Here is a 22,889-nt window from a genome sequence, read left to right on the forward strand (position 1 = left end):
ACCCCAGAGAAACACTTTAACTCTTAAAAATAATTGCCCACCAGTGGTGTTACATTGTTTACACTGAGGGCATACGTTAGTGCTGCATTTCAACAATCTAGTCAGCTAACAAAGAAGCAAAAAATAAAAGCTTGTCTTGATACTCCACATGAATCCTTTCATACTTTCATATACTTCCGTACTAAGCATATGAGCTTGTGTCATTTGTCATTTGTTATGCTATGTTATTTAACAGTGTTGCATTGTAGGTAGGAGGCAGACGAGCAGGGTTGGTGCATGTGGAGCGTGGTAGTTACACAGCCTTGATGAAGTTTGCTTTATAATATTTTCTTTGAGTATTTATTGTCTGTTTTGTTACAGACATCATCTTCATTGGTGAAACAAGTGCCACTCTTCCAGGGGATAAAAATATCTCGGCACTCTAAAATGTAGAAATTAGCTGAAGAGTAGACACTAAGAGCCAAATATCCTCTTTTTAACCAAATGTTGCTCAGATCCAAATCTGGGAAATATAAGACATAAAATGCCCCGGCCGAGTCCATCCAGCCCGTCTGCTGCCCACAACTTACGACAGAAGCCACCGGAAAAAAAAGGTTGAGGTGGGGAGCCGCAAGCAAGTATCAATGCAGGTATCTCCAAAGTCATCTGTAGTAAATAGAATAGAAATAGAAAGTCCCTAACATATATCCTAATGATGCCACCAGATAGGCTACGTGTTTACTTTATGTATGGATGGACAACATTTAGAATTATCCGTCAAATATCAAAAGTTTGGTGAATGAAAAAAAAAAAAATTGCAATTGGGATTTTGTGAAATGCCCAAGATCTGTCAACAAACTAATGATGTAACACCATGTTGAGATACTGCAAGCCACAATATACAGTAGTTTAACAGCAGATATATGTCTTATCTCCATTAAGTGAAGTTTTGTTGTCATTCCCTAAGAATGAAAGATCAAGGGCTTCCTTTAGACTCACATTTTAACACCAAAGTCTAACAATAGAGATAATTATCCATCATATAAAAGGCAAAAAGACAAACAAAAGAGAGCAATTTCTTAACAAAAAGCTGCTTTTTAAAAAAAAAAAAACACACACACAATACAATACAGCCATAAAACACACACTATTTTGTCTTTCAAGTGAGACATACTGTATTGATAATAATGAAGTGTGTGTTTACAAGTGTTCAGGTATAGATTTTTCTTCCTGGATGCAATTATTTGAAAGCTCAGCTTCTCATATGACCACTGTATGCTGCACATGTATTAGCCTGTAATCATTATCATGTATTTTCAGTCCAATTCTTTTCATAGTAAGAACATCACTAATACATCCACAAATACCACACTCCTAATTCCTCTGAATTCCTACTCATTGTGCTCTCATAGCATCATGCATTTCCACTGTCCTGACTAAATACAAGTCTTACTGTGGACTCAGTGAAGGTTCAACAGAGTGGGATCTGTGTGATCAACAAAACTGTTCTGCATGGTGCCAACCAGCACTGATGACTTTCATAAGGATGCTTTCCAACAAAATTATGCAGCATGCGCCATGAAAGTGGTATGCATCCACTTTAACAAGGAGTCTTTGTTTTATGCCGTTGCTGGCCATGTGTCATTGACTTTAATGCCTTATAAATACCATTGATATATTAAATTGGTATTACACTGCCATATTTTTATCATCTCTGAGCTTGTTTCTGGTGCTTTTATATCAAGACGGAATGAGAGAAAAGAAGAAAAGATGAAAAAAAAAGCTTTGCCAGTTCTTTTTTTTTTTTTTTTTTTGGAGTAGGCTGATGGTGAGTTCTGTTCATTTCACTCAGGGCACTTTGTGTTGATAGCTTACTGTGCACATAAGAAGCGTGCGGTGCTAGAAATAATTGTTCTTTTCATGGTAAGAAAGGCCATATCAATTAAGGGTAAATAGTCTTCTTAGTTATTACAGTACAGCTCAGTGGTATGCCGTCAATTGTACATGTCTCTGTTCCCCCGTTTTTTTTTTTGTTTTTTTTTCCCCACTGTCTGTGCACTAACTGTATTTAAGCCTTGTGATGTTGTTAGCAGCATTTAACATGAAAAATACTCACAATATGTGCTTATTCGTGAGTCATCGTGTAATGGCTGTGTACGGAAAAGGAGGGGACGGCAATTAAAAAAAGTGCTCAAAGAAACTATTCATCTCCTACTTAAACAGTTCTGTTGTGGATGGCATGCTTTAACCAATTACACAACAATAACAGTTGGTCTGTCTATTGAGGGCTGACTCTGGCTCTTTGTCTTTCATTTTTCTTTGAGGCTTACGGGTATATAGGCCTATTATGTCTCATTGCCTGGGGACTTGATCTTGAAAGGAAACAGTCATATTGCATAGAATATAAGCAGCTAGGAATCACCAGGGAATACAGTGATACGTTTGAAATATCCACAAGTAGGTTCCCTCAGTGACATAATGTGACTGTATTACATTCTCAAACATTTGCTGCAAAAATATTATTATCCTCCACATCTTTTTTTTTTTTTTTTTTTTAATTTAAATTTTCTACATTTCATATTAGGGATGATACTGTACATTTTTCTCTTTCTTATGTATATCATAATGTATATTCATCACCACAGTCCCTGGGGCTCATTGTTTGATATTCTACAATATGTCTAATGTATGTGCTGAGTGCCTAAGCTAACACCGTATTATAACTAAGACATCAGCAACAGCGAGCACTGAAACCAAACTCAATCCACTGTATAATTGAGTCTCAATATAACATTAAACAAGCAGGACAGATACAACTCACAGGGCAAATAAGCTCTCATCTAAATGTTAGAATTGGGTCATATATCAGTCCGAGTGGTGATCTCAAGGGGCAGGGAGATGATCATTACCACCTGTATTAATGGATGAAGAGGAGTGATAGTGTTTCGTGATGGTAATGGCCTTTGACCCCACTTGTGTGTTCCTGTATGGAGCAGGATTCAAGATGAGTGGTTTGACAGCTAAGAGTGGGAGGAAGACGAGAGACTGAGATATAATTAGAGGACTGTTAAAGTGAAAGGTTCCAAACTATTGTGCCGTTGAACTTTTTTTTTTTTCTTTATTTCAACATCAAGGTTCATGAAATTGAGAGAAGAAATAACACATGCTTTGCACTCTTACAAACAAAAAGTTGGAAGTCATAAGCAATAAAATGCATACTCATTCAATACAATACACTCAGGAGTTTTGCATCTATAGTCTTATTTGGTCTGGTGTGACCAGTAGCTTGTGGTGCCAAAGGTTTGTTCATGTTAGCAAACTTGACATAAACATTGCTGTTTATAACTGACATGAATGAGTCAGTTCGTTTACTGACTTAAATGACGTTTCCCTGTTTGTGCTACTGTTCACTAGACACTATGTTATAGCATGTGGCTGCTGTTCAGCAAAAGTTACATAGGGTTAGGGTATATCATAACGGGTTAGGGTTAGGGGTTAGGGTTAGGGTTACACATCATTGTTACACCACTTAACAGTATGTGAAGCAGTTCAAATGAGCTCCACCCTGACATTAAAATTCTGCTCACATGCTGAGACATCAATAGTAATACAACAATAAATATGTATATATTTATATATAAAATATACCAAATAAGGAAATAGTATGAAAGGGATCATTCTGCATAAATTATACTTTTGATACTTTCAGCACATTTGTAATCCTTCCATCCAGTTGAGTAAAATGTTGAATGCAGGACATGTAAGAAAGTGTATTTAAAATGTTAGTGTTTCTACTTTTACTTAGGTGAAGATCTGAATACTTCATCCACCACTGAGTATGAAAATACTCTATTACAAGTATTCCTAATGTAAATAATATAGTAATGTCATGTATTTATAATTTTACTGAAGTGATCTAAGTATTATCAGTAAGAGGTATTAACAAATCATAAGTTAAAGTCATCATCATGTACTTTTAGAGTGAATATTTAAAAAATATTATTAACACATAAGCAGCATTAATTATGTGGTCAGTCTAGCTTATTTAACTACTTTATACATTATTGGGTAGTTTATTCAATGACAGTGCATCCTCTTTTGTAATCTCTTCATATGTTTTGCATGTAAATAACCATAGTGAAATAAATGCGGTGGAGTAACAAGCACAATATTTCCCTTTGAAATGTAGTGGAGTAGAAGGAACATAACACAGAAAATAAATAAGTACCTTCATCATTGTATATATTTAGTTACTTTCCACCATTGCTATTTTATAGCAAGAGACCACAGAATATCTAGTGGCTGCAGTAACATTGTGTTTTGAGTGAGTATTGTATTTTTATCTCCTATACCGAATCTCACTCTTCTTTATATATTGAAACGGTGTGGAGAACCTACCTGCCCTCTAAAGCTTTGTAGGCTCAGTGATGCATACTGTATGTGAAAGGATTAGGCACAGTGAGTATTTTACTCACAGTGTAGCTGAAATTCCAAGTGTCCAGGGAGAAATAGGGTCAGGGATTAGAAGTGAACAAGACCTTGGGCTCATCACTACATTTCCATCAAAGCTATCCAGGCTGTAAGCATATGATTGACTGGTGCCAAGTCTTGCCTAATGCTTTTTGTCATTGTGCCAGCTACAACATCCCCTGGTAGGCCCCAAAATGATGCATCTTCTTTGATACATACTTAAGTACACATCAGACACAGTCAAATATTAATCTGCCATGCTCGCCGGCCAAACAACATCTGTCTCAAAACATGAACTAACATTCCCTGTTTCTCTTTTTTGGCTCACAAGAATATGCCCCTCCAACTTCAGAACATTCATCCGCATAGCTATGCGTACGTTTGTGCAGTTATTTACCAATTCATAAGAATTCAAATATTCAGAATAAAATGTAGCAAACAGAGGAGCAACCATAAGCATGAAAACACATCAGATTTATTCTGCCTGCCTTGTTTACCGGTTCACGGAACACTGCATGCAAACAGAATGCAAATGCATTTGATTGAATCAGGTGATGCCGAGGTAATTGTATTTGGAGAAATGTCCAAGATTTTTTTTTCATCATTATCAGTGGGGGGTTTTCTTTATGAAATCCATCTTAAACAAAAGCTATCATCACTCCCGAGCCTTGTGATCTTCCTTTGTCACATGCGGATGTGGATGCGTCTTTAATTTCCTTTCAATTAAAAGTAAATATACGCCTTTATTTTTTTCCCCCACTGTGAAATCCAAACAAGAGGAGTCAACACGAGCAGACAGGTGAGGAATATTCATTTATATCTGCCTGCCTTTTTCCTTTTTTTTTTCATTGTTGATGCTGATGATGTGATTCAACAGGCAACACTGTGCCTGCATGCCTTCTATCAAACACACCCACGAGTTTGTAACCGAAAAAAAAAAACAAAAAACAAACCCTCCCTGCCGGCTTGTCTTGTTCAGAGCTGGACGGGAAAGACAAACAAACACAAACACCGAACAAGTGCAACACAACACAAACTTTACTTCATCATTAAACAGCTGTTAATTCACGTCTCCTGTAGCTACTGTTGTTTTGATCAGAGAAAGATTGTCACAAAGATGCAACTTTTCCTTTTTTTCTTATTGTCTAGTTGCCCGTCATTGTTGATATTAATGCGGTGACAACAGTATTGCTTATTGACAGCCACTGCTGTGAGTTAGTTTAAATCTGTGTTGCCTTTCAGCAGCCTAGTGTGTTGAATGATATCTTTGATGACAACAAGGAAGGTTTGTTGCCTTGTTATCAAACTCACCTTGTGTGTAAATGAGCAAATTCTTCTCAATATGTGTAAATACTATTTACACATATTGAGAAGAAAATGCTAATTTCAGTATGTTAAAGTACATCTACTACATTATTTACTACTACTAGCAGTGTTGTGTAACACACTGCTGAATAATTCAATATCACATTTTTTAAGTAACAGGTTTAAGTTAATAAATTAAGTAATTGTGCAATTACATTATCGTTACTTATCCTACTAAAGCTCTGTTACATTTTGGGTGGTCAACATGTTTACTGTCTCACCAGAACTTTCTGATATCAATTTAGTCTCTGTGCATTCAGTCAAGACACATCCGGTCAGGGAGCAGATGTATTGCAGGTTAGCTTGGTGCAGGGGTTGGATGTTATGGGAGGAGGCTAGCAAGAAGAGGAGGAATACACCTTTTAGTAACATTTTTCTTAATTCCATATTATGTCTGTCACTGGTAAACCTACATTCAGGAGTCACAGTTTTTCTCAGAGGTGGGATGTGTGATAAAATAAGCTAAGCTAGCTGTTAATTGACAGGAAATATTTCCATACTGTGGGCTGACTACTCTTTGTTTCTCATTCTGTATTTCTACACATGCTACAGCTGCACTGATCATTATTTTTTATATTAATAAAGTTGCTCATAGTGACAAAGCTAAGGAGAATAATCAAAGACTGTACAGTTCCCATCAGCTCAACGGTGCATTTTAGCTTCTTTCAGCCCATTGTTTTGGTTTAACACAACTTTACTGTTTTGGTTCACTGTCTCTTCCGGATGGCAGATTTCTGCTGCAAAATAGTTCTAATAGACCCATTGTACACTACCTACTTGGCACCAAACTGCAGACAAAGTTAGTGACTAAAATAGTGGTGCATTTAGCTACTAAAGAGCCAGCTATTTCCTTCAAGAGTTGGTGGAGACCAAAACAGAGTTAAAATAAGAGTGAACATCGGACTTTGATGCACCAGGTGTCCAAAATCATGACTCCAAATGAACTCTAATGTTGATTTGTATCTGCTGGATGTATAAATAGGCAATTTCTTGCTAAAACTTTCACCACAACAACTTGTATATGTCATTTTTGTCCTTACAGGTTGGTCCTACAGGTCGGCTGCCCTCAAGTGGCCAAAAAATAAATCATTTCTGCTTTAAAAACAAAATGTGACAAAGTTTTGTGTTTTCTGTTGAATAGTTATTTTAGTAACGTAAGTACTTTTTCAATTAGAGGGCTGATGAGACTGATGTTTTAAGTAATTTGGTTAACACTGACTACTAGTAATGCTAGTGCTAGTGTTAACTGTTGCTATTGCTAATCCTACCACTTCTACCGCTGATACCACTACAGTCAAAACTACTACTGTCGCTGCTGTTACAATTACAGCTACTAATACTTTTGCTCTAAATCTGCTCTTCTGCTGCTAATCTGCTTCTTAGTGAATCCAAATACTTGATGTTTTTTCTTGTAAAAGCCTTTTCCACATAAATTTTGGCTTCCATCACACTAAATCACAGTGCATCCACAGTTGAAGCAGTAAGTAAAAAACAACAACAGCGTATTCAATTTTCTCATTTCACATCAGGAAGGACACTGGTTTACCTTAAGTAATACTGAGTCAAGGACTTGATTGAATTTCACTGATGTCATTACGAGGTCACATTTCAGTGTGTAATATGATATAAATTTAGTTACCCCACCCCTCCTCTCTCTGTGTCTCTCTGCCCTGTGCGGGGGACTCTTGCTTGTGCTTTTAAGCTAGCCTGTTTCCTCGTGCCCTACACAACATGATGGATGGTCCCATCCTTTACAAATGTTTTATTGCATCTGTCATTAGCCAAAGGTGGCGCAGGCATACTGTAAGAATATGCATGTGCGTGAAGCTGCCACACCGCATGAAATCAGACACATACACACATACAATTGAATCTACTTTTCCTCTCTCTCTTTTACACACATACAGGTATTCAGACTTATGTGCAGACACCCTGAAAGCTACACATTGAATCTATGTGAAGTGTAGCCGGCTGCTGAGAGATGGAGGGCTGCTGTGTATGTGCATGATAAAAGGAGTGGCATAATATATCTGGATGGTCACCCCCTCTTTTATCTGATGTGTCAGTGTCCCAGCTCTTCTTTAAAGGTGCACACCACCAATTTTACACATGAGGATCAGTTTACAGGTCATAGGGAGTACTGCTCAGCCTGTGAAAACAGCAACAAGTCCTCCACCTTAAACAACAAAATATGTCTTTTGACCATGCACTCCAGAATGACTCATAGGAGCATTTTCTAATCTATCAGCAGTAATTGGCAGGACAACATCATTTGTCTGCGCGTTTCCAAATCGTTACACATCACTGTTAAAAAACAATTATGTTTAATGATGTGACAACGTTGTGGTTAAGGTCTGGTTAGGTCTAGGCACAAAAACCACTGAGTTAGAGTTAGGGAAAGATCATGGTTTTGGTTAAAATGATCACTTGAAACGTGTTGTTAAAGTTATGCAACCCTGTCATCATTGCAACAGTAAACACCACAACAATTGTAGTTATAGTTTTCAAAAAACTGCCCCAACTCGCGGTACTAATTACTACAGCTGCTGGATGGCGTCTGTCACTCAAACGTAACTATAGGTTGTCTTTGGCGACTGACATTATGACCTATTGTGTCGTTTTTCTCGGGAGGCCAGTCTCGAAAACAGCTGTATGTCTTCTGAGGGACTGGAAGAGCTTTGTTTGAGAAAATAACCCCTCTTGATGTCATCAGGGTTACCTCAGCTTGGCTATAATAAAAAGCCTGCGTTATAGACTGAGGATGTGGAGTTTGAAAGACGTGGACGTTCAGGCTCTATCAAAAAGATGCTATCAAGTTGCATTATGGAAAATGTAGGATCCATTGTTTTTGGAGCCTGGCCCATACTAGGGATTAGAAGCCAGGATATATCACCTTTCTACTTCAAATTTGACCGTTCTTTTTAAAATAGGTCTTTCAAGCTGCCTGTCGTTATGGACTTGGCAATACTAAATCACCTAAGTACCTGGTAAAGAAACCATTTTCCTTGTCTGTCATTCTTTTCTTCAGGGCCATAGGTATAGCTGCCCTTTGCTATGTCAACACAGCCCTCATGTCACAGCTCTCAGTAACAGCGCCGGGCTGTGAGGTGATTTTGGTGCAGTGGCCACAGTTGGATTGTGGGTCACTTGATGCCCACTGGCCCAAAAATACTTTTCCCCTTACACTGTCATTACAAAAGCAATGTTGTTAAATAGTGCCTCACCAATACTAATTTTTTGTATTATCACAATTTCAGCCATTAGAATAAATAAAACTTAAAAAGCCTCAAAGAGCCAGCTCAGCCAGAGGAAGCCTTTAATATACATGCTCTACTGGCCACAAAAACATGGAGTACTCTTTTTGCCATATATGCCTGTTCAGCAACTTTTTTCGGAATGAGTGGGCCACAATCTTGGAACACAATATCCAGTTCATTTATTGCATCCATGACCTTGATTCAGAGGGTCAAAGATCACAAAGATGAGACTGTACAGTGTTTTTGCCTCGAGTTATGTCATTAAAGTCCTAGAATAAACACAGTTTTGCAGGTGCAGCTTTGGCTTTAGAGTTTATAAATCTAATCAAGCCCTTAGACCTGCTTCACGTCCATCCCGAGGTCCATCCTGAGGTCATGGAAGTGGCTTTGGGAAAGACTAGCAGAAAGATGAGAGCAGAAACAAGAGGCCAGCAATAGGGATTTGGATAATCAAGAGGAGTTGGTGCGGGGTGGGGGGGGGGGGGTTGGTCATGGGAAACCTGTACTTCCAGCAGGAAATCTAGTAATTGCTCCTCTGTGATTGAATGTTTTTTTTATCTGGACAGGGTGGTTTCTTTTGGGTGGCGGCTTGTCTTTCCTTTAACCTTTTCTCTCTCTGTCTGTCTTGCTCTTTTAAAGGCTGCTGCAGTAACCCAAGGTGAGTTATAGAGTCTCAGGGGCCGCCACTTCTTCCTTGCTACTGTTTTGTTGTTTTGACCCTGTACTGTCTGAATAATTTTTGAATAACAGATCTCACCATCCTGGATGTTTTTCAGGGAGGCCTCATGCAAAATGAATATGGGTGGCACATTTTATTGAAGTTTGATTTAAAGAAGGGGGGGGGGGGGGGTTGGTAAAAATGGAGGAGAGACAAAGAGAGAAGAAGAAAAGAGGGGAGAGAAAGGGAAGGATCTTGTCATAAATTATTTTACTCATATCCAGCCCTGCCGATGTATGTTGGATCGGTAAATAATGCATCACCTTGGTGCATAATTAGGACAACAACACTATTCTTTTCCCTCACTCACGCTTCCATATAACTATGTAGCTGTTGTTTGATTCATCCTCCACTTTAATGGATGTAGAGGCCACCTGATTGATCTGTGAAAAAAAGCTCTCTAAATGGCCTTCAAGTGCTGCTGTGTGAACGTACGCACGCATCGCTTCTTTTTTTTTTTTAATTCATGTTCAGATCTAAATGATATAGGCTATCATTTGAATGCTCATTATCATTTAGACACCAAATAAGCGAAGGTAATGTGTCCTAGAACACAGGAGGCGCCCTGGTAATGTTTGTCGCCAATGATGTACATGTACATTGGCTTCACAGATTCATTACAGCCCGAACGCCGCCGCCGTTGATTCTAACGCAATGTGACAAAATGCAAAGCGCTGTTAAAAGAAAGGCGGAGGGGGGGGGGAGAGAAAAAAAACACAGGAAAGAAGAGCAGGTTATTATTTAATATATGTGTCTGGGTATGTGTGCGTATGCGTGTGTGCTTCTTCCTCTCTCGTCTTTCTTTCGGCGGGAGATAACACCTTTTGGAGGAACTGCCTTGAAGCATTATCCCCCAGACAGGATACATGGCTAATCTTCGGCTTTGAGCCATTACGCTACATTTATCTGTGACCCCCTCTCTCTTTATATCATTACAGTTAAAGTCCATAAAAGTGTGTTTAGACAAAGATGAAGGCATTACCTGCTCAGAAACCCCAAGTGCTATTAGAGACTTAGGCTCCTGCCGATGTGCACTGGATATTAAATATCCTTTATCTTAAACTCACTCTCTCTCTCACAGCTCTCTGGGTAAGCTGATATCTCACTCGGCCCTGCCTTATATTGCCATAGGCGTAATAAATACACAGATATCAATGGGCCAAGTTTGTCCCGGTCTCAAACGATTATGTGAGGCATGCCTTGCCTTTATGTAGTGGGAGTAGCAGGAGAGCTTTTATTTATTTCCCTGGGAGGGTAAGGACAGATATAGTTACAAAGTCAGACAGAGTGGAGGAGCAGAGCAGGTTATCTGCTATACTGAAGGGACAAGCTGAACCACCCAGACTTCAGACACACACACACACACACACGCAGACAGCTAATACCTACACATGCACACCTTTAGGGTCTACATATACGTTATATGCCATTAACAGTGCATGCATGCCATAATGACCCACACTGAACATACACATGCACAGTCATCATCAGTTGAGTCAGTAGAAAGGGAGGGAAACAGGGTATGTTATCTGTATAGAGCACAAAGAGCTGACTTTAATGTCGAAAGGACATTTGAAATATACACCAAATCTTCCCCAGTAATGTCACATTCTTTGTAAAGGACACGTCTCCTCAGGACATAGAAATTTGAGGACCAAGTCCTCAACCTGTGATGTCATCACACTGGAGCTCTTGAGACAGGGGACCAAAGTTATCAGATTAAAAAAAAACAAAAACATGAAGGTTTCAGTTTGAGGGCAGTAAGATGGTGCACCTGGCTGATAACTGCTCAGCACATTTTTCTATAACTTTCACTCCCAAGTATACCACTGCCGTGGGTGTGGGTGAGGAATAATGTGAATATTCCTTGGACAGCGTGCGTCTTTGTCAATGGAAGTTATATCCACTCAGCTGACAAATATTTGCCCTACATTATTTTTCCTTTTTATTTTGGGGAACACAAGATTGAAGGAGCAAGTTTAAAGAGCAATACACTCAAATGTGCATCGTTTTTGTATTTAAACCCACACTCACACACACACTGGAGTTGTCTTGGCACTAAGATGCGCCACTGTCCTGTTTCCCAGTTTTGACACATGCCAACCCTTTTGAATCTTGGCTACTTGCTTGTCTTTCTGTGCACTTACTAAAGCTGCTACATACAGTATAAGAACCTATAGATGATGTCCTAGAGTTCAAATCATCCTGGTTTGCAGAGCTCATGTTGAACACTCTGGAGTCCAGTTCAGGATAGCTCGAGATAAACGGTTTCAATTCAGATTGTCAGTAAGTCTGCCGGTGCTTTTAACTCGAGCTGCAAGAAAACAGGTGTTCCAACGTTTAATGAGCTGAAAATAAAATACAATCTGGTTGTTACAAATATATGCAAAAAGTGCTGTGAAAACACGACCTCTAGCAAAAAATTGTTGCAACAAAACTGAAACCATATAAAGCTAAATTGCACTAAGAACTAACCGACATGAAACTGAATTTAAAGACAGGTTTAAAACCATACAGGAATTTTAAAAAAGAACAATCTAAAGCTGTTCTGGCTTGCCTTCAGGCTTCAGTGTGCTCAAAACAAACTAGGTCGTCCAACTGCGTTTAAAGGAAAAAAAGTGTTAATACCTGTTCTGAATGGCCACACTTGAAGACAGTGTAAAACGCCTGCTGTCACAGCGTCCTCCTCCTGGCTGCATCACACTGCCTCCCCAGTCTCTCCAAGACCTGTCTTTTTTTTTTTTTTTTGTCTTTCGTGTGTGTTTGTAGTCTTGGCGACAGTCTCTGGTGTTGCACCAGATTGTACACATGAAAAATGAAGAAGGAAGTTGTGTGAAGAAATACATCAGAGAGCTTGAAAGATAAGTCTGATCCTTACTTTCACACCTTTGCACACCTGGCCAGTTGTAGTGGATAGTCAGTTTCGGAAAGTCACGAAAATGACGTCTCTTTGATTTGAATGGAGGTTTCGGACGAAGAATACCGAGGCCTTCAATGTAGAAAGCTGTTTAAAAAATACATTTAATCACTGTACGAGGGAAACGTTCACCAGATTAAACACATTAAAGCAAGAATCATATTTGTTGTTGATGGAGCGGCTTCAGACTGTTGCTCGGTCAATTCAGTAACTGCAGTCACATTTCACCAAAGTAGTCCAAGATCACTATGTAAATCCAGTTTTAGGGTGGATGTTCATTATTCCACAACATTTAAACTACTGCCTTTCTTTCACTCTAATAAGGTTAATAAAGTAGGCCCACTTTCTTCAGGTTTCCCGTTCTTTTTTTCTCTTTTTCCTCATGCGAACATGTACACTCCCTCGTGCACCGAGTCACTTCCCCAACTTTCATTACCTCTCCGAGGGCAGGCAGAGCTAGCTGGCAGGGGAGATGGGTGTATATCTCCTAGCTATAACCCGTCGTCCCCTGAGTGTGGAGGTCAATGAGATTAACCTATAGCTCCTTTTTTCTTTCATTACGTACTCCAAATTACACCCACTTACAGACGAGAGGAAGAAAGAGGGAATCATATATGGGCTGATATCTATTTAAAATCTAATCCCTTTGGGTGAATTGCTCAGCCTTTCCATTTCTCTTATGTTTCTGCCTATTGCCTCCGGGCTCCGCTGTGCCGTGGTGCGCTGCGGCGCCGTTCAGGAAGGGGCTATAACCTCGCCCCTGTTCGTATTAACTTTAGATTCATCTGCGCCAATATAGGAGACACTTAAGATTATAACTCCCTCTTTTCTGTTGTTATTGCTCAGTTAAACATTACAGACTCGCAGCCCTTTGCTCTGTTGCCACAAAGATCATCACTCAACTTGCCCTGACTATTTACCTAGGATTCCTTCAGTTGAGACACATGAACTCTTTCTAAAAGAGAGATTATCAGTGTCCAGGTTCCCCTTTTCCCGCTCAATTCACCATGACACATACTACAGTGAAAATTCTGTGTAGAAGAAGGGGTGTATGACATAGTTTTGTGTTTCCAGGATTGAATCTGGTGATCATCATTTGTTCCTAAATAGCAAGCACACTGAGCCACGTTATTAATGTCGACCTATTCTCTGTATACATGTACGATAGTGCGCAGTGCATCTGAGTCCTGTCGCCTTTTATCACTCTATTTGTTCTTCTGTTTAACTCCAGCGTGATGCTTTAACAGTCTCATACTACTCTGATTACACTATTTTGTTTTTAAATGTGGCTCAGCATAAGAATAATGTTCTTCATGATGTTTCACAAATACACATACATGGGGTGGACGGTAAGATAAACACCTTATGTGCCATAAACAAGGTCTGGCTTTTGAAATGTGAGTTTTCAAAGCAACATTTGATGGCTCACAGAGTTTGGACCAAATCATCAGTGCCCAAACTGCAGGTGTGCCGGTCAACAAAACTATTCATATGTCATGGCGGAGCAGTCTTGAAAATGACAGCATATACAAAACACAGGCAAACTGCTTAGATAAAGAGGAAGTTGATACTAACCAACAGGGATATGACAGATGTATATATACACAGTGTATATAGAATTTATATACAAGTATATATAAGTATATATAAGTATACACACTCACCGGCCACTTTATTAGGAACACCTGTGCAACCAGATGCAATCCAGTACAACAGCTCTGCCATAAATTCTAGGTTTACAAAGTGTATACATTTTCAGTTTTTGTTGATATTGTCAGAAAAATGATAATTCTACTTTGTGTTTATTATTGAGGTAGTAGTGGGTGGTGGTGGTGGTGTACTGGAGTGCATTATATTGAAAAGTGTTCCTAATATTTTGCTCCCCTCTTGTATGTCCTGACAATGTCAACAAAAAGTGAAAATGTATAAGCTTCGTAAATGAAGAATTTATGGCAGAGCTGTTGTATTGGATTGCATTTGGTTGCACAGGTGTACCTGATGAGTGTATATACAGTGTGTAAGGGATTGACTAATACTGCTAGCTGGTGTGCAACATTGTATAATCCACCTTTGTAGCTGAGCTTGCAGTGATGATTCACTTACTTCAAAGTCCTTTTTCATGAAGTGTTTACATTAATTTGTCTACCCCCTGTAGTTTAGTCAAAAGCATATTTATTGAACACATCTGAGTGTACTCACAGGCTGAAGTCACAATACTCTGATTGGCTGACGTCAGCAAATCATCTAATTCAAAGGAAATAAACTTGCTGACTGGAGGTTTTCCAGATCAAATGCTCCAAACTGGCTCGATTCAGTCTAGAAGGGTTTTGAAGTAGCCAATCAGGAGCGAGTCCAGCTGTGATGCGTTTTTTCTGGAGATCTGAAGGTGTCTTGAAAATACAGATGCAGTTTGAAATATCTTTAATCTTAAAGCTGCTCTAATCAATATTTTTGTATTAAAATAATATTAGTTAATGAGTCACATGACTGTGTGTAATGTGACAGGGGTCACTTGTAGCGATGAATTATCAGCTGACTCTGCAGTTACCCTCAGCGCCACAGAGCATAGCATCTTTAGCTCATTGTTTTGATCTTTCATCTCCGCTCTCATCACGCTTGTATCAGGCAGCAGCTACAAAAAAAGCTCTGACAAACTCACTCAACACTACCTGCCCTGCACCAAACAGCAGACAGACCAATCTAGCAACTAGCTAGTGAACATACCAGCTAAAGCTAGATAATTCTGTCAGGAGACCAAAAGAGCTAAAAGGAGCTTGAATATTGGACTAGCATTCATCAGCTAGCCGCGTACTGCGTATCTGCTTGATGCGGAAATAAGCAACTAACAAGTTTGTCATGCAGCTTTAATATTTTCATTGTAACAAGCCCAATTTTTGACACTATGTATTGCCAGCATCTTTTCAACTATAGCCATTTGATCTTCTATTAGCGTTCTGTAACAGCCTATCTTGCAGTAGGTTTCACTTGCTAGTTTACATCCAAATCTAGTGCAAATTTTAACTAAATTTGCAAAAAATTGTCAGCAAGTTAAACCTCAAATGCTGGAAAACATGACGAAAATATGATATTTCTGTTTGTTTCATGTATTCATTTGGGGAACGTTACAGTCATCGGTCCACACAAATCAGACATTTTCATCTGCCGCAGTTATTCGTCACTTCTGTGGAAGCTTGAGTGACAAATAGGTCACATGCTTCATGTACACCATCATTTATTTGTTAAGTCTGTTTCCATTGTGCTGTTTTCTTTTGTTTTTTGGTTCACATCGCCAATTCACATAAAACAGGTGGATGGAAATGCACTTACTGGATTCAAATTTCCATTACAATTTTCCATGGTCATCTTTGATAAAACTATGGTGTGAGAATCCTCTCAGCCTATGCTCTGTTGAGATGAACACCAACACCTACATGAGTTGCTCTTCTTCTGTTGCACTTCTTACACAGCTGTAGGATTATAACTTTAAATCAGACGTTATTAAACATCTCTAACCATATATTTGTATGAATTAGGGTCAAATATGATAATGGGAGCTCTTTAATTCAGTGGGTAAAGAGTTCCATCATGAGCTGTGGCACACTGCATACCTTGGCCTAAATTGATCTTGTAGTTTTAATTATTTTAGCGTCTTATCTATGTTTCCTCTAAGCTGATAGTTTAGGGACCTATTATGATTTTTTTCACACTGACCAAATATCTTGTCCTCCATCAGTCATTGCTTAACATTGCTGGGATTTTTCCATAGCTTTTAGTGGATTAAAGCCCCTGGGCTCCATGCCCTTTGGTGGCATTCATATTAAAGCTGCATGCACTTGTAGGGTCCATACCTCTATGAATAATAATTACCATTAACAGTACAGTTGAGAGATCAACCCAGAACGGAAGCTGCCGCCAAACAATAGGAAGCATAGTTTCAATATTATCTTAACATTAGCGATGATGAGCGAATTTGTTTGTCGGCGAACACATCTGAGGTTTATCAGCTGGACGACGCTGTGACTGATAGAGCGTCATTGTGGTGGGTGTGACGGAGTAGGCAGAAACCGGGCTCATGTAACTTCCTGGTTATGAATAGCCTCTGTGGAAAGGTCAATGCCATGACAACCGTGTGATGGATGCCACCGATGTCCAATTAAATTCTTCTAAAAAAGGCGCCTCGGAGGCTCTTGTGTGTGCTTATTAAATATAAAACAGCTAAATCAAAAGTCGAAGGGCCTGCTTCTCTGTGCTTAATGCCGAGCAGGACAACCAAGAGCATTTTTTTACTCCTCAATTATTCATGTTTTTGATGAGAGGGTCAATAAGGGGAAGAGCACTCGTTATGAATGTTTGGAGCTAAGCGCAAAGGTCACAACACACAAACACACACAAATACACAACTTTTCAGACGTTTCTAACTTTTTTTTTTTTTTTCCACCCCCCCCTTCCCGCTCTTTCTCTCTCTGGATAAATAGAGGAGAGCAAAGAACAATACTCCCGTGCTTTGAGGAATGCAAATATTTGTTGCCAGGTTGTTGAAGCTTTCTTTCTCAGTCCTATCTCTCTTTCTCGCTTGGTCCCCCTCTCTTACAGATATACACACACAAACACATGCGCTCATGCAAACACACAAGCTGCTTTGAGGAAACTGGGACAGACAGTCGAGCCATGAATAAGAGGAAGCACGTTTTTATTTGTGTATTATTTGGCCCTTTGAAACTTCCAGCACATCCACTTGTGCGCACACGCACATGCGCGCACGCACACACACGCATACACTCGAATCAGCCATCCAGCCTCCAGTTTCCTTCCTCGAGTCCAACAGTAAAAGTCCTCTCACTTTTAAAGCCTACCTTTGGTTGAACTTATGCTTCTCTTTTTTTTCCCATGTCTTGTGTATCCACTCTGAAATTATAGATGGTGATAATAATAATAATGTCATTTTGTACCGGAATCTTAGTCATTACCTGCAGTAAAGTGCTTCTAATTGATACCACCAGAGAGATAATGATTACAATGCCCTCCAGGAACATATTATTGCAATATTAACCTTTGTATATACTTTTATGCAGAAGACTCGGGCACATTAAGGGATCTCTAAATCTTACTTGTGTGGTGTAATGCCATTACAAAAGAATGGATACTCGGAGGTGTGCCCTTTTCCTGATTAAGTGTGTCCAGGGGTTTGCGGCCATCTCCTGGAAATGGATGACATGGAAGTGCAATTTCCAATGTATCTCTCTTCTCTTACTGGTTAAAGCTTTCATTCCTTCACATGCATCCCTTTGTAGTTGTGTCAGTGCACTGGAAATAAAATTTTCCTTTTTTTTTTTGCATGTGTGCATGAGCATCCAGGTGTTTGTATGTTTTTATGACCGCAATGACATCAATATGTAGGTACACACATAAGAATAGATGTTTGCATGACACCGTATCATTGGTTATGTGTCATATCTGGCTGTGCATGAGTGTGTGGGTATTTGAGTGCGCATCCCCAACATTTGACCGGCACACTGCACAGCTGCTGTGCCACACTCGGCTGGACCCCCCCCCCCCCACCCCCAACCCTCTCCGAAACAAGACAGCATCCAAACCAGAGGCTATTTTTGGACACAATGCCTTCACCATGATAATTGGCCCACACTGAGGCCATGATACTTACCATCAACCACACTGCAACATTCCTCTCTTAATATAATTGCATGGTGTACCATTGTGCCGTACATATGTGAAATGTTATGCCAGAGAGGAAGAATGTGTCCACTGTGCGATTCCTCAGGACACTGTGGTTTACGGGTGTTTGACCTGATATCTTAAAAAAAGCAAATATGGCAGCAGCAGCAGCAGTGGACTGATTTGGGAGATGAAATCCAACAAGCAGATAGAGGGACCTTTGCTTAAGAGATCTCTCTGCAGCAAAAAACCAAGTACTGCTGACAGAGGGCAAATGAAAACAAATTAATTCAGTGAGGACTGCGGTTATATGTCTGCGTGTGTGTGTGTGTGTGTGTGTGTGCGTGTGTCTAACTCATGACACAGTCCAAAACGGCTTCTTAAGACCTGGTGACACAGGACAGGAAATTGGGATGTCTGAATACTCTGGAGACCTCTTGGCTCGGCCTCACATGGGCGTCTTGTGGCTCCCACCCCCGCACTCCACCCTCCTGCAGTGGCAGACTTCAGCCTCTGGTGGGCACTGTATGAGACACAGGTCTGACCTGAGAGGATCTTTGATGCAGCCATGGTGGAGGGTGTATCACGGATGTGGAGGCTTTGTAGGAAGTATCTCATGTTGCGGATTATGGAATATGTGTTCATGATGGATGGACAAATATGTCAATTCATGCACTATGAATGTATATTTCCATACCATAAGTTTTCTGTTTTTGGGGCAACAAAAGGGAAAACTTTGACAGAAGAAAACTTGTCATGAAGAGACAGTAGGTAAATGAATGCATTTGCAGCTTTTTAATGACCCTACACCTGAAGTAAGATGTCTCTGTTTTTGTTAAAGCCCTCGTGTTTAGAATTTTTACTTATTTTTTTGTAGAAAAAGTCCACAAAACATTAGTGCTGTCTGTCAGGTGCTGTCAGTCTGTTCATTGTGTGAACTGTGGTGGGACCTGATGGGAGGATAGTGGTGAATGTTGAGTGTCTTTTTTGATGCTACCACCAGATGGCACTAATGTCCGAAACAGCTTAAGAATTTGTTTCATATTAGTCCAGAAATTTAGACAAACGACATGTTTTTGAAAGATTTAAACCTAGGGTGACCATATTTTCAAACCCCCAAACTGGAGCTCTTAAGTGTACCACACGTTCACGCATGCGCACATGTACGCGCACATGTATGCACTTATACACACACCACAGGTGTTTTCATCAGGATGGGGGACAATTATTTCAGCTTTTAGCACATCTACTGAGCACACCTTTCAACACCATGGACAGCGCCTCAGCAGATGAAAAATTATGTTTTGTCTCCCAAAATCCACCAAGGTATTTGTCAATGTGCACAAACGCTACTTAACAGCAGACAAAGTTAGCAACTAGCTGGTGAAAATAGTGGAGCATTTAGCTGAAGAGCCAGTGAATGAATATTACACTTCCATTCATCAGGTGGTCAGAAAAACAACTTGGAATGAATGGTATGCTACGTTGCTCCGTTACTAATTTGTTCGCCTTATCAACTTTATAAGATGATAATATGTCAGTGTTGTGTTCACAGGTTGTTAGGCTGCCCCCAGGTGACCAAAAATAATGAATGCAGGCTTTAATAAAATATTGTAACTGTGTCTGCTTTTGAAAGTATTTTAGATTGCCAACTACAATCCCAAAGCGGAACAAACTTGCAACAACTAGCTCAACTTGCTGAGCTGCCAGAACTGTAGGTTTAAGCCAACATAGAGAACCTCATCCTGCTGCAAACCAGCAGCAAAGATGTTATAGAAAACAAATTGGCTTTTAATTGGTACTTGACCTGTCCATTGTGTAGACTCCAGCTTGTCATTGACAGGCTCCATTCAACATTTTCTAATACCGTCAATTTTACTGAGACCCAACCTTGAACCGAGGCGTGAATCCTTGACCTGCTTTGGCTCTGGTTGGGTCCTCTGGGCTTTTGCTTGAAGACTTTGACTGTACAGCTGCACAACAGGCAGACTGAGCACTATTGCTCTTTTTCCAGCATTACCATGCTGTGCTATTATGCCAAGCCTGTGACATGGTCAAGGGTACAACAGCTGTATTTATTGTGTTGTTGGTGGTGCCAGTAGCATTTGTCCAGTCTACTCTCTACTATATGTCCTCACCAGCTTCACTCATCTTCGAGTGAATTGACCAAACGCACCTTTTTTCTTATTTCCAAGGCTAGAAGATGGCCTGGAAAGATAGATGTTGGCCAGGAATTTTTTTGTGTTTAGTGTTCATCTCACAGTTGTAACACAAGGCCCACTTGTCCTTGACTGCTTGTTACAAATAACCCACATAATTCCCACAGGCTCAGAGATAATTCACTGATAATTTAAGGCACTGGTACTGTGTTGCATTTTCCCTTCACACACAAAAAAATCAGCACATTCCTTTGTTGTTTTCTCATTGTTTCCTTGCTGCTCCTGAGCTGACACTAACCTAGTAAAGCATCTCCTTTGTTCTGGGTAACGGGAGACTGTTGCTGAAGTGTACACAGAGGTTAGTGTGACTGAGCCCTTTTGTGGTGTGGCAGCACCTTGCACTTTATCTGCCGTTTAGCTTCTCTTTTCACCGCGGAGCTGTATTATCTGCTGATTTACGGAAGTGCTGCTGAATCAGGTCAAGGAGGTGCTGGCAATTGTCAGCAAGGTAAAAAGGGCCTTAAGCAGCAACGCTTACTGGCAAGCTTTTAAAAAACTGATTAAATTTACTCTGACACTGAAACCGTTCTTATACCAATAATCAGACCTTGTATGAGTGCAGCAATGAATATTCTCTCTTAATGCAATTTCCCAGGACCTACAGTATAGTGGAGTATTTTTGTACTGGGGCACCATAAAGAGATTAATTTTAGTGGTAGTCTTCCCACCAGGGAGTCAATGTAATCCTACAGAGCATTAGAGAAAAGGAGACAAGAAGGAGGAGGAATGGACGAAAAAGGAGTGGAAAGAGGATGGTTGAGAAAGGAAAGGAAAGAAAGGGAAAGGAAAGAAGAGAGGGCAGGAGAGTAAAGGAGAACACAGGGGGGAGAGGAATAATCACGTGTGTCCGGCGGAGGTCACCACTGGTCTGCAGGTTCTAATTATGTGCTAATAGCCACTGAGGAGGTCATTTGGAGCCATTAGCCAGCGCCTGTAGGTAGTTAACGTCCCACAGCATAACCCGGCCTCCTTAATGTTCCCTGCGAGGCCGTTAGCGCTCTGTCACCAGCCAGCTAGCTGCCTCGTTACTGCGATTAGAAACCAATTGATAGGTAATAGTAAAATATGATGGCATACTATCCAGGAAATATGGACTCTGGTGGAAAGGTGAGAGGACAGGAGACAGCGAGCGGTAGAGCTCCACTCCGGAGGAGAGAAGCAGTCTTTGCTGTAAAGCTAAGGTCAATATTTGACTGATAAACTGATCAAAAAGTTGAGTCAAATCTGGAAGCAAGCTTAGATCCCCCCCCCCCTCCCCAAAGGATGTTAGTGTTGTCACTGCGAGTGAGTTGAGTGCATGCTGGGGGGTGAGTCTTTGTGAAGATGCAGTGTGACATGTTACTGTTGGAGGTTAGAGTGAGGGCTTTGAGTGCTGTCCTAATTGTCAACTCATGGCTCTAACTAGGGAAGTAACCCATCATTAATAAGCTTCCCATTTGTTCAACACTTTTGGCAATGTGGCAATCTTTGTCACTGTGTCTTTAATTTTTGGTTCACATTGTACAAACAGAGCAAGGAGATATTTCATTTCCGGCTATCGTCTTTGCTTGGATTATTTAAAAGAGGCTCATGGTGTGAAACGTGTTAAAAATCCTTTATATCGTGCAACAGAGAGATGTTTTTTTTTTCCATCCAAATGATTATAAGAGTATTTGAGTATCTGGAAAAAGACGGTTAATGGTTCTTAAAGAAACTTGTCTTTTTTCTGGGTGTTTGTTTTTTGGGAAAATGGGATGTTTAGCTGTGTGGCTGGGATGTAAAGGTAGGTAAAGATATACAGACACATACACCAACACACGCAGCAGTTGGTTTTCCCTGAGTCATGGATGAAAAAGAAATCAAATCAGTATCAAAACAAGGATATTCTAGACTTACTATGCAGAACATTGTTCTTAATCAATTAGAGTCAGATGTTTTCATTTAGATATATTTTATTTCTGCTCTGGGCAGACGTTGATTCATATGATTTAGATTAAAATCACACTGGTTATCAGTCAAAGGCAGTATACTTCCTGCTCCTCCACATTCATCAAAACCCGGACAAGTTTGATCTTGAGTATACGCTCTGTCCTGGCAAATAAAGAAATACAGCGGCTCCCCGAAGAATCACAGATTTGTCCGTGATGAAATCTCCAGGCTTGGCTCTAAATATTTGCCCGTGCTGTATTTGTGCGAGCGTTTCATTAACGATCGGAGCTGACAAACATGCACACTCATTGACCCCAGTCATCAGGGGAGAGAGAGCCTGAGACAGTAGTGTGTATTTAGCGTGTATTTGTTGAAAACGTTAA

General features: G+C 40.1%; 1 protein-coding gene across 1 annotated transcript in view; it reads left to right on the forward strand.

Annotated features, from left to right (window-relative positions):
* The first annotated feature begins 610 nt into the window (after window positions 1-610).
* znf536 (zinc finger protein 536) overlaps window positions 611-22,889 on the forward strand; it is a 240,092-nt gene continuing 217,813 nt past the window's right edge. The window contains exon 1 of the mRNA XM_042419451.1: window positions 611-629. The gene's annotated coding sequence lies outside the window, so the exon portion shown is untranslated. The remainder of the gene's footprint in view (window positions 630-22,889) is intronic.

Source organism: Thunnus maccoyii, chromosome 1, assembly GCF_910596095.1.
Source record: "Thunnus maccoyii chromosome 1, fThuMac1.1, whole genome shotgun sequence".
Taxonomy (NCBI): Eukaryota; Metazoa; Chordata; class Actinopteri; order Scombriformes; family Scombridae; genus Thunnus; species Thunnus maccoyii.